Source organism: Macrobrachium nipponense, chromosome 5 (assembly GCF_015104395.2).
Source record: "Macrobrachium nipponense isolate FS-2020 chromosome 5, ASM1510439v2, whole genome shotgun sequence".
Classification (NCBI taxonomy): domain Eukaryota; kingdom Metazoa; phylum Arthropoda; class Malacostraca; order Decapoda; family Palaemonidae; genus Macrobrachium; species Macrobrachium nipponense.
Genome location: NC_061107.1, coordinates 33,702,391 through 33,714,890, shown reverse-complemented (window position 1 = coordinate 33,714,890; position 12,500 = coordinate 33,702,391).

Here is a 12,500-nt window from a genome sequence, read left to right as displayed (position 1 = left end):
TTTTCCATATAAGCGCCATGTCCGTGTGAAAGAAAGAGTGGCCACTTTTGGCTGCTAGATTATATTGTTATAAGTCTGGATGGTTGGCTGGCTGGCTGAGAATCAAGCAGATGGAAAATCATATTTCTGAATTCTTAGAACTGGAGTTTCTTTCGCCATTCCTGGATAATAAGGATATTAGCTGGTATAGTGGTTAGTGTCGTGGAAAGCCACTCGGATGTCGCGGAGGGTTTTGCGTCCCCCCCCCTCCCCCCCCTAACCCGATGAAAAATGACTGTCTCTGTATCTTGATCAGTTACTGTTGCACTGTGGGATCTGCGGTGGGAGATTGAAACCAACATTCATTGGAAGCTTCAATTTCAAGTCATTGGCTCCTTTGGTGTTCTTGTTCCATGTGAATAGGTTTCGTCTACTAAAATAATAATAATAATAATAATAATTATAGTTGGGAAAAACTCTCTATCGCGAGAGTATATATAATGTTATAAGGGGTCCACAATAATAAAAGATTGTTGCGAGGGCTGAAGATGAACCCAGGGAAGGGTTCGAAAGCTTTTTGTAAAGGGTTTTAAAATTATACACGAACTCACAACATTTTTTTTATTATTGTGGACCCCTTAGAACAAAAATAATAATAATAATATACAATGAGAGGAAAGTGACTGTATTTCTGTGTCATGGCAGACGGCTATATGACGCTAATGATAAGCAAGTGATTTCAAATACAGAGAAAAAAGGAGAGAGTTCCTAAGAGCCAGGGTTCGTCATCTTCAAAAATCAGTGGAAGGACATTATTCAGGAATTTTGGCTAGGAAAAGTCACAGAAAAATGTCACAATATATCTTGGGGTCAAGATAATCCCCAACGTTCTTGTACAAAACACACTGCAAAGGTGGATACATAGTTAATAAAAAAAAATCTCCCAACGGGTGTATACTAAACACGCCGAAAAGGTAAGATACATAACAGGATAAAACCATTGGGGTCATTATCATCTACTACTTTTTCTACTTGGAATCGAGCCAAGAAGTGTCAGAGCCGTAACATGAATATAACTCCCGCTCACGAGACCGGATTTTGAAACTTCCATCTTGGGTGTACCAACCAAATTAACTGATCAGGTGTTAATGTTTATAATATAACTTGATAACCAGTAAAACGAACAGCACTCGTAGCAGGTCTTAAGACTGTGTATACTTTCCTTATCAATTGGTACTTTACTGCTCGGAACATCGCGTCCTCCTGCATCAAGCACTTTCTGCTTCCCTAATGGAAAAATGTACGCTATGTTCACGTCAGGTTTCTTTCATCACTCAATGGGATCTTTCATTCCCGGCGACAAGTTGGCTACAGCGAGTAATTAGTTACTACTTACTCTCCATAGGGGGTGGGGCTGGGGTAGGTGGCCAGTTGACCGATAGTATCTCAATAACATCGACCCTTTGATTGGGTTTGCGGTTTTGTTAGACGCGTCTTGACGCATCTTTGGAACTAAATCCAAGCTCCAGTCTGCTGCGTCAGGCAAAGGTTTTTTTTTTTTTTTTTTTTTTTTTTTTTAAAGATCAGCAGGTAGTGTAGGCCTCTGGAACGAGATATAATTAGCATATGCCTTTCAGTCTTCTTTGGCCGTTAAAGGAAGCAATCAGTCAGAACTAAGACATTTGGTTTTTGTGTCTCTTATCAGTATTTATAGATGTGTTAATACTTTAATAGCGGATATTAAACCCGTAAGATAAGCGGACGCCTTAATTGTGTCAGTATTAGGAAGTTTACTGAGGAAACAAACCTTGGAGGCAAGAGAGGCTTTGGATGCTATCCTTCTAAACGTTCTTCGTTTATACTAAGACTGTAATTAAGAGAGAGAGAGAGAGAGAGAGAGAGAGAGAGAGAGAGAGAGAGAGAGAGAGAGAGATCAAACAAAAGTATTAAATCAGCTAAACGAAAGTCAAAATATGCTTAGTATATTTCATAAAACGATGAATAAGGGAAAGTTTAAATAGGGATAATTGTATGCAATCTGTTTACTAATTGTTAACATTTTGAATCTTTTTTTACTTCTATTCTCAATATTATTGCTGCCATTACCATTACTATGAATACTATTTTTTATACGTCTTCAGCGACTGTGTGGATATTGCCGATTTATATTTTTTTATCATGTTATCTCATGTATCTGGTTTGTGTATGTTATTGCCTCTACTTAGAATATTCTACGTATAATGGCCTAGAGCTGAAATAAAATTTATTATTAATATTAGTGTTATCAAAATGTAGCCTATGCATTACTGAAAGCGAGAAATGAAATTCTGTAAAGATAATTTCCTTCACTCCTACTTATTATCAGTTTCTGTGATCCTTATTCTTCAAAAGAAAGTATTTTTTTAGTATTGTATCATTTTTTAATTGACTTCATTTCAGACCAATTCATGATCAGTCGAAACAGTGTCGTCACTTTCTTTTCCATATATTAGTGATAATGCATTTCCCCCAAAATCTTTCATTATTAATCATATTATTTCCCCGCTCCTCATCGAATGATTTCTCTCTCTTATTTTCATTTTTTTTATCAAGTTTTCGCTCGTTTTTGGAGACGCCCCTAATTCCTTTTATCACCTACTTCATTATCTCTGTTTTTTTTTTTTTGTCTCATTCCCTAGCATAATATATATATATATATATATATATATATATATATATATATATATATATATATATATATATATATATATATATATATATATATATATATATATATATATATATATATATATATATATATATATATATATATATATATATATATATCAAGTCAAGGTGACTACAATCAAAGTGCGTTATATGCAAGGGTCGCTTTGTCAGCTTTGATGAAATAAGGGCAGGGAGGAGGACGGTCCATCTTTCCATATGTGGAAGAGGTTCTATTATTGAGCCAATTTGAATATCATATTTGGCGCCCAAAATACAATCATTATAGCATAAGAGTAAGCCCATTTTATTGTTCTTGGATCTACTCCATATTCACTTACGAATATCATATTACACGGGCTAACTCTATTTGCAACATCAGGTCATTATATTTAAAATACATTGTTAACTATTGTATTGCGCAAGAACAGTGACAAAGCAGAGAAGAGTGAGCAAGAGCAATGTTCAGTTGGAAATACTCGTAAGAATTCAAGAAGTTCGGCTTCTCTCTTTCAATATTCGATGGTAATTTCGTAAACTGAACGCACTGGGAAGATTTTTTTATTCTATTTCCGGGCAAAAAAAAAAAAAAAAAAATCTTTCCTAATGGCCTAAAATTCAAGACAAAACCAAAAGTCCAGAATCAAGGGGTTTAGGTCCTCAGTCTCACTAGGTAGGCCTAACACAAAACCGCCCCCCACCCCCCTACCAGTAGTAATCCTGTTATCTTGCAGACCTGGTTCCCTCACGCGCAGCTGTGCAGCTCCTGCTGCTACAGAAGCTGCGGTCAACCACCACTGAATATTCATGACCTCAGGTCACTGAAACATGGCTGTTCTCCTCCTTGCAGTGGTTATTGTCAGTCCAATAGAATTAATGAAGAATGGCAAGATACATAAATACTAAAAAAAACACTTACTGAAGATTGCAACAGTGTTATTATCATTATTATTATTATTATTATTATCATTATTATTATTATTATTATTATTATTATTATTATTATTATTATTATCATTATTATTATTATTATTATTATCATTATTATGTCACAGTCCTCCAATTCGACTGGGTGGTTTTTATAGCGTAGGGTTCCGGATTGCATCCTGCCTCCTTAGGAGTCCATCACTTTCTCTTTATTATGCTGTGCTAATTCTAGGAGCACCTTCTTCTGCTTGAGTCCTGGAGCTACTTCAGCATCTAGTTTTTCCAGATTCCTTTTCAGGGATCTTGGGATCGTGCCTTGTATTCCTATTATTATTATTATTATTATTATTATTTTTTTTTTTTTTTTTTTTTTTTGTTTTTTTTGCTCTATCACAGTCCTCCAATTCGACTGGGTGGTATTTATAGTGTGGGGTTCCGGGTTGCATCTTGCCTCCTTTAGAGTCCATCACTTTTCTTACTATGTGTGCCGTTTCTAGGATCACACTTCTCTGCATGAGGCCCGGAGCTACTTCAGCCTCTAGTTTTTCTAGATTCTTTTCACGGATCTTGGGATCGTGGCCTAGTGCTCCTATGATTATGGGTACGATTTCCACTGGCATATCCCATATCCTTCTTATTTCTATTTTCAGATCTTGATACTTATCCATTTTTTCCCTCTCTTTCTCTTCAACTCTGGTGTCCCATGGTATTCCGACATCAATGAGTGATACTTTCTTCTGACTTGTCAATCAACGTCACGTCTGGTCTGTTTGCACGTATCACCCTATCCGTTCTGATACCATAGTCCCAGAGGATCTTTGCCTGATCGTTTTCTATCACTCCCTCAGGTTGGTGCTCGTACCACTTATTACTGCAAGGTAGCTGATGTTTCTTGCACAGGCTCCAGTGGAGGGCTTTTGCCACTGAATCATGCCTCTTTTTGTACTGGTTCTGTGCAAGTGCCGGGCATTCGCTTGCTATGTGGTTTATGGTTTCATTTTTCGTATTGCACTTTCCTACATATGGGAGAGATGTTATTTCCGTCTATCATACTTTGAACATATCTGGTTCTTAGGGCCTGATCTTGTGCCGCTGTTATCATTCCTTCAGTTTCCTTCTTTAGCTCTCCCCTCTGTAGCCATTGCCAATTGTCATCGCTGGCTAGTTCTTTAGTCTGTCTCATGTATTGTCCGTGCATTGGTTTGTTGTGCCAGTCCTCTGTTTCTTTCTGTCTTTCTCCTGTCTCTGATAATTTCTGGGTCTTCGTCTACTTTTATTAGTCCTTCTTTCCCATGCACTCTGTTTAAAGCCAACTACCGTCTTCACTGGTTTTCAGATATTGCCCCAGTGCTCTGTTTTCGATGTTGACGCAGTCCTCTATACTTAGTAGTCCTCTCCCTCCTTCCTTTCGTGTTATGTATAGTCTGTCCGTATTTGCTCTTGGGTGTAGTGCTTTGTGTATTGTCATTTGTTTCCTGGTTTTCTGATCTATGCTGCGGAGTTCTGCCTTCGTCCATTCCACTATTCCTGCGCTGTATCTGATTACTGGCACTGCCATGTGTTTTATGGCTTTTATCATATTTCCGGCGTTGAGTTTTGACTTGAGTATCGCCTTGAGTCTCTGCATATATTCTTTCCTGATCGTGTCCTTCATCTCTTGGTGTTTTATATCTCCTCCTTCCATTATTCCCAGGTATTTGTATCCTGTCTCATCTATGTGTTTTGATGTTGCTCCCATCTGGTAGCTTTTTTACCCTTCAGTTCTCGTTACTTTGCCTTTTTGTATGTTGACTAAGGCGCATTTTTTCTATTCCAAACTCCATCCTGATGTCCCCAGATACAATCCTTACAGTCTGGATTAGGGTATCTATTTCCTTGATGCTCTTACCATACAGCTTGATGTCGTCCATGAACATCAGATGGTTGATTTGTTGCCTCTTTTCTTGAGTTGGTACCCGGCATCCATCTTCTGTAGTACTTTTGTCATGGGAATCATGGCTACTACGAAGAGTAGTGGGGACAGTGAGTCGCCCTGGAAGATCCCTCTCCTGATATTAACCTCTGCTAGTCTTTTTCCAGAGCTTGTAAGTATTGTATTCCAGTTGCGCATTGTATTTTTGAGGAAGCTGATGGTATTTTCCTCTGCCCCATATATTTTCAGGCATTATTATTATTATTATTATTATTATTATTATTATTATTATTATTATTATTATTATTATTATTATTATTATTATTATTATTCAAAAGATGAACCCTGTTCAGATGGAACAAGCCCAAAGGGGCATTGCATTGAAATTTTCCAAAGAATATGGTGTTTATTAGAAAGAAGTAAGAAGAGGTAAAAGGAAATACGAAAGAGATCCCACTTAATAAATAAGGAAAAATTGAGTAATAAATGTTTATATATACATATATATATATATATATATATATATATATATATATAATATATATAATATATACATGTATATCTTACCCCCCCTTTTATTAAAACTACACAAACTGGAAACCCTTACCTGCTGTCAATGGTGCCCTCTGTCTGCAACCATGTCGTTAGGCTATCAAGATTTCGTAAGTATGAAAATATACTATTTATTACCCAAAGCAGTTGAATATAAAGTAGAACAAAATGATTAACAAGTCATAATGACAGACAACCCAAATCTGCCCATAAAGAAACCAGTAAGTTAACATTCTACCCTCCTGACTAAGAATTCACTCCCAGACCCAAAATGTCAATAAGTTCATTTAACATAGTCAGGTTAGAGAATCCCGTCTCTAAATTAGCCATGGAATAGGACCCATCTGTAATAAAGATAATAATGGATAAAAGATACACTTCACACATCACTCTTTCCAAAGTATTCACGTAAAGAGAGTATTTCACACTTCTCTCTCTTTTCAAAGGTAACGGTTTTCTAAGTATTACAAAATATGCGTCATACCTTTACGATGGGGCTTTCTCTTCCGACACTCGGTGTGTACCACCTGACCTCTTTGTGTTCACCGAAAAGAAAGTGTCTTTCGCAAGTGCCTTGGACTATTAGGCCTGTAACATCCGTACAAACGAATGTACATGCTTGATGACAGGGTGAGTGATCTCTTGCTTAAACTGACGTTCCTGGGTTTGAAAGGATCCATAGGTTCGCGCCCTGGTCCAGGCAAATCTATTATCGAGAAAAAAATTCCCCTTCGGTTAAGCATATATGAAAATATATTAATTCCGAGGTAGAGCGAATTAGATATTAAAGGACATTGTAGCTCGATATATGTATATGAATCACGGAAATGTGATATGACTTATTTTGTAATATATATATGTGTGTGTGCGTGTGTGTGTAGCAACACATACGTTTTTTCATGTGGGCGCGGACAATGATAAATTCTTTTGAAGTTGATGGATACACGCTCGGTCGCTGAGTGATTTTTGGTTATAACATGTCGAATGAATCTGCCGAGTCTCTTGGAGACAAAGGTGAAAGTATGAGATTTTAGCTCTCGCTATTTTCGTGCCGGAGGCGAATGTTGAAAGTGTGCCACATTTCATTCTTTATTTATTTTTTTAATGAATTTCGTCCAGACACAAACGGCGTAAATACCGAAGCCTTTCAATTTGCAGCCGCATAATTGACTATGAATGCAGGTGTATTGATAAATAGAACTTTCATTGAGAGAGAGAGAGAGAGAGAGAGAGAGAGAGAGAGAGAGAGAGAGAGAGAGAGAGAGAGAGTTTTACCATTTATTCTCCGTAACTTATGTAGTGTCTATTTGTCCTTGCGGGTCGTGATATCTGAGATGTGTCCTGATATTATTACATAGTGCATAAGTATTTTCAAGCGAAGGGTCATTGCCAGCCAGCACTCGATACTCGCCCCAGCGCCGAAACTAGGAACACCCCCGTCGGTTGCACTAAAATGTAATAGTTAGAGAGATCGTCAGGTGCTTTTGTTGCGTAAACATTTACATATGCAATAAGACATCGCTGCGTATGTCAAACATCCCAATACGCTCCGGTACGCAATTCCTTTACGAGCGAAGAGAAAAGAGGGGAGACAGAAGCAACAAATGGCAGTTGCTATGACATCTCAAGAGTAAATTCAGGACACTCCCCTCGATTTCCCTCATCCATACAATTATCTATTCATTTATTTATTTTCTATTAACTTATATCCCCTTTCTGTATTTCCCATTACCTTCTGTTACATCTTTCCCATGACAAAAGTACTGCAGAAGATGGATGCCGGGTACCAACTCAAGAAAAGAGGCAACAGAATTAACCATCTGATGTTCATGGACGACATCAAGCTGTATGGTAAGAGCATCAAGGAAATAGATACCCTAATCCAGACTGTAAGGATTGTATCTGGGGGCATCAGGATGGAGTTTGGAATAGAAAAATGTGCCTTAGTCAACATACAAAAGGGCAAAGTATCAAGGACTGAAGGGATAAAGTTACCAGATGGGAGCAACATCAAACACATAGATGAGACGGGATACTAATACCTGGGAATAATGGAAGGAGGGGATATAAAACACCAAGAGATGAAGGACACGATCAGGAAAGAATATATGCAGAGACTCAAGGCGATACTCAAGTCAAAACTCAACGACGGAAATATGATAAAAGCCATAAACACATGGGCAGTGCCAGTAATCAGATACAGCGCAGGAATAGTGGAATGGACGAAGGCAGAACTCCGCAGCATAGATCAGAAAACCAGGAAACATATGACAATACACAAAGCACTACACCCAAGAGCAAATACGGACAGACTATACATAACATGAAAGGAAGGAGGGAGAGGACTACTAAGTATAGAGGACTGCGTCAACATCGAAAACAGAGCACTGGGGCAATATCTGAAAACTAGTGAAGACGAGTGGCTCAAGAGTGCATGGGAAGAAGGACTGATAAAAAATAGACGGAGACCCAGAAATATACAGAGACAGGAGAATGACAAACAGAGCAAAGGACTGGCACAGCAAACTAATGCACGGACAATACATGAGACAGCAGACTAAAACTGGCCAGCGATGAAACTTGGCAATGGCTACAGAGGGGAGAGCTAAGGAAGGAAACTGAAGGAATGATAACAGCGACACTAGACCAGGCTCTAAGAACCACATATGTTCAAAGAACGACAGATGGAAATAACATCTCACCCATATGCAGGAAGTGCAATATGAGAAACGAAACCGTAAACCACATAGCAAGCGAATATCCGGCACTTGCACAGAACCAGTGCAAAAGAGGCATGATTCAATGGCAAAAGCCCTCCACTGGAGCCTGTACAAGAAACACCAGCTACCTTGCAGTAATAAGAGGTACGAGCACCATCCCGATGGAGTGATAGAAAACGATCATGCAAATATCTTTTGGGACTATGGTATCAGAACAAATAGGGTGATACGAACAAATAGACCAGACGTGACGTTGATTGACAAAATCAAAATGAAAGTATCACTCATTGATGTCGCAATACCATGGGACACCAGAGTTGAAGAGAAAGAAAGAGAAAACACCAGACATTAATAAGAAGGATATGGGATAAACCAGTGGAAATTGTACCCTTAAACATACGCTAGGCACGATCCCAAGATCCCTGAAAAGTAATCTGGAAAAACTAGAGGCTGAAGTAGCTCCAGGACTCATGCAGAAGAGTGTGCTCCTGAGAACAGCGCACATAGTAAGAACAGTGATGGACTCCTAAGAGGGCAGGATGCAACCCGGAACCCCACACTATAAACACACCCACTCGAATTGGAGAACTGTGATAAACAAAAACACAAAAAAATAATAATAATAACAATAATACTAATAAGAAAAGTGATGGACTCCTAAGGAGGTAGGATACAACCCAGAACCCCACACTTTAAAAACCACACAGTCGAATAGGATGACTGTGATAGACCCCAAAAAAATAGAAATAATGATAATAACAATAATAATGTTATTATCCCACGATAATTCTAAGGTTTTTGGTTGGAGTTGTTTGAACTTGCCATTTTATTGTAAGTTATATGGTTGTATAGTATTATTTCACGATAATTCTGACGTTTCTGGGAGAGAGCATCAGAAGCAAATCTGTAATTTTCTACTGGAATGTGAACCATTAGTGATGGACTGAGTGTTATGTTGCTTCAGATTTAGTCTACATTTACGCAGAAAAAAATGTGATTAGGGATAACATCAAAGCAATTATATTTTTATATGCATCTATAAGTTTTGTCATTCCATGTCGTTCGTTCAGTCCTCGTAAATTTCCTATACATCAGCAATTCCAGGTCACTTGTTTTAATTTTTTATTTCAAATTTAGTTTAGCTTTACACAGAAGTATCAAAATAATTTTTAAATTTTTATATGTCTGTAAGCTTTGTCATTCCATTTCGTACATTGTAGGTTACATATTTTCTAACTAACATAGTTCAAATATATTTCTCTTGAAGCTTTTTCCTTCTCTCACCTTTGTTGTACCAGTTTATTTTTTGAAGATCAAAATCAGTCCGTGAAAATAATATTCGATGCGTAGTTCTGAAATATGGTGCTTTTCTGTGTCCGTCTGTTAAGCCATTAAAAGGAAGGAAATCATTTATACTAATATATGTTATTCATATATATATATATATATATATATATATTATATATATATATATATATATATATATATATATATATATATATATATATATATATATATATATATATATATATATATATATATACTATATATATATATATATATATATATATATATATATATATATATATGTATATATATATATATATATATATATATATATATATATATATATATATATATATATATATATATATATATATATATGTATATATATATATATATATATATATGAATGACATGGCGTAATATGTATCTGTTGCTGGGTCCATTATTCGTTTTTCCCCAACATTTCTTTCTCTTAGATCTCTCATGTAGTCTCTGAAGGACCTGGGGCGTACTCTTCCTCTGTTGCTGGGTCCCCTTACACATGCTTTATTTTCCCCAACCTTTCTTTCTCTTCCACTTTTAAACCTTCTTTGTCGTCTTTATGTTTCGGTATCATATGAAACTATCGAAGAGTGACTCTTGGCTCACCTTTTAATCGTCTTACAGTTGTAAAAACTTGTAATTTATTCATGTAATTATCCCACCGTCTACGCCCGAGAAACAACCACGTTTTGTTTCATTCTTTTGTTAGCAGTACATTTTTTATACCTGAATAAAACTCGTTTCATGCTGAAGAGAAACATTTGTCATCCCATTTCATGAATCAGGTCGTGGAAATAAAGTCGGGGAAATGAAACGACACGATAAGACTAGCTAATTACCACGACCAAGAATGATTTACACGAGAAAAATGTAACTTCAGTTCCAAGTAAGCGCGTAAGACCATATCGAAATTAAAAAGATTTGACTCTGGCATGTTTTCCCACTGAAAATCTTACGTAAGTGACGGTCTTATATATATATATATATATATATATATATATATATATATATATATATATATATATATATATATATATACATATATATTATGGACACACACACACACACACACACACACACACACATATATATATATATATATATATATATATATATCTATATATATACGAATACTATATATATATATATATATTATATATATAATATATATATAATATATATCTATATATATGTATATATATTAGATATACCAACAACCAGGTCAGACGTACAGGGCGTTTGTTCACATGATAAAGAAGATCAAGGGCAGGAACACGAAGAGATTAACATTATGCTTTAACCTACGTTTCGTGACAACATCGCTTCCTCTTCAGGGATTTTTCTACAAAATAAAGTATAATATGTTAACATAGAATAAGATCTGATCACAAGATCCAATAGTTGAAAAGTAAAATCAGTTTAATGGTAAAATTACAACTCATACTTGAATTACATGCACACTTGATTAAAACAGACCAGAAGTACCAAACAACTTACAAATGACGAGAACAACATTTAAAAATTTCAGCTAATTGACTTGAGATTCAAGCTTCAAAAGAATATGGTGTTAATTAGGAAGCAGTAAGAAGAGGTAAAGAAAAATATAAAAGACAGAGAGACCCCACTTACTAAAACAGAACAAATAAATTAATGTATTAATGAATAGATAAAATGAAGTTCTCAGTCTGTAAATCCAATCCAGATGATCAGTCAATTACTCCTTTATTCGGTGAAATGCACGCCAGATACATCACCATTTAAAATCTACAAAGTAAAGGATTGCTCATTTACTTGGGATTTCCTGAATGCCATTCATGGCAAATGTCCATTTAATCTTTTTTCAGTGAATCGAACGAGACTTACTTTCAAATTCCGTTAACTGCTACAATTTACTTTGATATTGCACACCATATATTCTTTGGAAGCTTGAATTTCAAGTCAAAGGCCCCTTTGTTCCATATGAATAGGGTACGTTTTCTGAATAATAATAATTCTTAACAATAGTAAATTGTTGATGTGAAGGTTACCTTAATAATTCTAGATCAATATGAGACTTATCAAAGTTACGGAAAATTTGTTTAGATATAAATCTGTCGTTATAAAGGTTATTATATTTATATATATGAATTTTCAGAAATACCATAAGGAAAACATTCTTTATGCAATTAATTATATGATATGAGGTAATGTGTCTGGCTTAATCACCATAATTGACCGGATTCCTTCATATCATAATTTGGTCTCATTTATATTCTATTTAAAACCAAGGATTTTAATAGCACAACTAAAGGAGCGGTGTTATCGCTAGTTTTTTTTTTCTTTTTATTATTATTATATAGAACAGTCTTCATTTATGCATATTTGTGTTTTTCCAC